Source organism: Harpia harpyja, chromosome 6 (assembly GCF_026419915.1).
Source record: "Harpia harpyja isolate bHarHar1 chromosome 6, bHarHar1 primary haplotype, whole genome shotgun sequence".
Taxonomy (NCBI): Eukaryota; Metazoa; Chordata; class Aves; order Accipitriformes; family Accipitridae; genus Harpia; species Harpia harpyja.
Genome location: NC_068945.1, coordinates 69891345 through 69895251, shown reverse-complemented (window position 1 = coordinate 69895251; position 3907 = coordinate 69891345).

Sequence of the window (3907 nt, the reverse complement as noted above, 5' to 3'; positions counted from 1 at the left end):
GCCCACAGCTTCGAAGCGCTAGCTTGTTTGACAGCATGACCTCATTTCACAGCTGTGGGCCACATCTGGGATTCGAAACGTGGGGTGCTCCAATCTTTGGGGTGAACGAGGCGTCTCTGGGCACGGGCAAGCCCTTCCCCATCGCTGCGGCTGACGCCCGTCGCTCCGGCATCCCGCACCGCTCGGCCCTCGTACCCCGCGGTGGGGTTTGCGGTCCGTCCGTCTTCGGCCGAAGCAGGTTGCCGGCACGTTGGACCCGACCGAAGGCAGAGCAGCCCGTGTCGCTGGCGTGTGTTTCCGTGGGACGAGAGGCAGAGCGAACCCCCGGGGAGGAGCCGTGGCTGCGAGGGGCTCCGACTTGCCGGATCCGCGGGCGCTGCTGGGTCCATGGTGATCACCAAGCGGTGATTCTGGCTCAGGGGCTGGGGCTTTCCTGGGTCTCGGTGTCAGCACCGTTCCCGGCGTTCGGGAGGTTTCAGCTTTGCTTTTTTTAATCAGGAATTCGCTCCCTTGGACAGCTAAATTACAGAATCTCGTTAACGGCTCTGTGCTCTAGCAAGCTATATTTGCCCAATTGATGCAACGGCAGTACAAATCTGCTCCAATCCCCCGATTTATCTAAATTGATATCTTAATTGGTAATACTCTTGGAGTGGGGGAGTCAAACACATGGACCCTGATTCAAAGAGAAAAACCAGGGAAAAAAGCCATCCTGCTGGTGGTGGGTTGGGTGTTTTTGAAGTCTGAAAGTGGGGCAGTGTCTCCCCTGGCCGGTGCGGGGCTGCGGGGAGGGAGGCAATTGCTGCTGGGGGGGCTCAAGGTTTTGGCAACACCAGGGCCCCTCCTCGGCCCTGGGAGCTGGAGGGAGGAGGTGGAAAGGGAATTGGGAGCAGAGATGTCCCGGCTCCTTTCCTGGCTGTGCCGCTGCTCCGGGACTTGAAGGTCCCTGCTCCTGCCTGCGCAGCAGAGATAAGGTTGACATTGGTGGTGGTGGATTTCTTCAAGGATTGTCTGGACAGCCCTCAGGCACCTTCCAGCCGTATTTTCTGAGGACACAAAGCCAAGGCTGTCTGGTTTTTCTTGTTTATCCTGGATGCTGGCTCACGCCTGTCCACCCACTCTGCACCGACACTGGTGTTGGGGTGCTGGGGTGGGCTCTTGGGCACCTTTGGGTGCCTCCAGCCCTCTCCAGCTGGAGCACAGGGTGGTGGGTCTCTGGAGGAGCAGGACCCCGGTGCTGCGCCTGCTGCAGCTGCCGGGGCTCGCTGGCTGCCAGCGTGCTGCAGGAGCGACGGCAAGCCTCACGTCTGCCGGGAGCGCGTTTGGCACGGCGGTAGCTAATTGCAAAGCTGACACAAGCGTCAGGGCTGTCACCGCACCGGGCAAACTTGGAGGAGCAGGCACTGCCGCAGACAGAAAGCAGTGAAAAGCTGAAAATGTAGGGAAGCTGGAAATGGCTTCAGAAAAAGAAAAAAACAGACGGATTTGGGCTTGGATTTTTTTTTTCCCGCTCTCAAATGAGCATGTGTGCGGGTTCCTTGGCTTTCTGATACGTTTCCAAAGGCAGGGAACTGCTGGCTCACGTTGGGCTGCGAGCAGATGAGGGATCAGCCAGCCCCTGTGCCTGCCAGCCTCCGGAGAGTGGGAGCTGTCACCCACGAGGGCTCCTTGTTCCTGGCCAGTGGGGACCCTCGCAGCCAGGGATCAGCCCGGCACTGGGGCCGGCAGGGAGGGCGAGCCCGCAGCCGTCAGGCTTGACCCGCCGGCTGGTCTCAGCATCTCTGGGATGCAGGGTCCCACGGTGCTCCCGATGCTGCTTCCCCTCTGGTTTCATGGGGTGGCGATGCTGGGCAAAATGCACGTGGCCCCGTCCGTCTGTCCGCCCAGCCGGGCACGACGTGTCCTGCCGCAGGGAGCAATGACGCTGGAAGGTCGGTGCCGGGGCAGCCGCCCGGCTCTGCCGGGCTTCGGCTCCTCACGTGGTGTTTGACTGCAAACCGCCGGCTCCCAGAGGTGCCGGTATTTAAGTCCTAACAAGGATTTTTCTGTGCCTTGAATCTCGTGTCCGATCTGTCTTCCAGCAGCGCAGCCCGGTGACCTTCGCCACCCCCTCGCCGCCGGGCAATGCCAGGCGATGCCCGGATGAAGGCAGAGCATCGGCCGCACGGCGCGAGGGCGGGTGATGGACAGCAGCCCCCGGCAGCACCGCTGCTCCCGCTCCTCATCATTCTGCCCGCCGGCTCTCTGCCACACTCCAGTAGATTTTAGAAAGAGCCATATTTTACCCAAACCCCATCAAACGGCGGTACTTTCTCTCTGCTCCTTTCTCTGACACTTGCTGATTGCCAGGATATTTATGAGAAATTGGAAGCGCTTTATAAAAACAACCTGCCCAGCTTCTGCCAGCCCTGTCCGGCACTGCCGGAGCAGGAGCTGCCGGGGGCTACGCAGCCGAGGAAGGGCAGAGGGTGGACCTTGAGGTCGAGGGCAGCCCAGACCCCGCAAGCTGCTGGTTTTGATGCTCTTTGAGATGGATTTATAACCCGGTTTGAGATCTGGGAGACGAGCTGTTCAGGAAGGATCCCGTCCCGCTTGTTTTTAGCAACCGCAGCTGCCGTATCCCTAGAAATGAGCTTTTCGTTCCAGCATTGTGACACTTTGGGGTACCCGATGGCGCGCGGGTCTCGCTGGCAGAGCCCCGGGCGCCTGTGGGTGCCTCATCCTGCTCAGCCCCTCTCGGTGGGAGCCGCCCGCGGTCGGTGCCGCGCTCGGCGAGGCGAGGGCTGCTCGACAGATGGTTTGCAGGTGTCCGCCTGGTGCTTTTCTGCAGCAAGCCGGATTTTGGAGAGAGGGCGGCTGCGCTCGGCTTGGCAGAAGTTTGAACGTTATCTGTGAACGTGGATCGGTTCCTCCTGTCCCTGCAGAGGCTCTTCTGGCATCCTCGGCTCGGCAGGTTCTGGGGAGCGCGGGCGACGCCGCGGCCCCTGCCAGGAGAGGCGGCGTTGCGGCACGGCGCGCGGCTGGCCGCATCCCTGCCGCGCTGCCGGGGCGGTTGGGAGTTTGGCAGAGGCCTCTTGGAGGTGGCACGTTGGCCGGGGAGCGATGCGCTCGGTTTGCTTTGCAAAGCCCCCCCCCCCCCCCGGAGCTGTTTGGGTGATGGCACAAATAACGGTGGTGACGATGCCAATGGCGCAGCAGCCCAGGCTTCTTCGGTGCCAAAAACAAGGTAGCTGCTCGCCTCCCCGGCTCGTCGCCCCTAGCCCCTGTGTGGTTCGGTAGCGGCAGCAGCTCCGCCGCCAAGCTCTGGCTTTCCCGGGGTGGCACCGGAGCCAGGGTGCAGAGGTGGTTTTGCCCTGCGGCTCCTACCGCGCCTGCCAGCACGCATCCCTCGCAGGCAGCTCCGGGGAGCCAGGCTGTGCCGGGCGGCTCCGGCAGAGCTGTCTCCTCTTGCCTTGCCCTGCCTGCACATCCTCCGCCACGGGCAGCGGCGATCCGGCGATCCAGAGGGCTCTGCCTGCTCGGGAGCTCCCCATCGCTGCCAAAACCCTCAGAGACAACTTGGGGTCCCCCTGGGCTTCTCCAGTACCTTTCCTGCAGGGTTATTTCATGCCTCCCTCCTTCCCTCCCCTGTCCGCGTGCCCCTCGGCACAGTGGCGGCAGCTCTCGCCCGTGTCTCCGGTGCAGCGGTTCCTCTGCTGCAGCCTGCCCAGGCCGGCAGTGTGGTTTTTGAAGACGCGTTCATGGCTGGGAAGGAAGGAAGAGTGCCTGGATCTGCCAGCCTGGCAGGAGGCTTGTTGGTCGGCTCCCTGGAAATCCCCTCCTGGGAGCCGGAGCCGAGGGCTGAGGCGGGAGCACGGGGAAGGGGAGCCACGCTGGGACTCCCCAAGGACACTGACGACGTGGGATG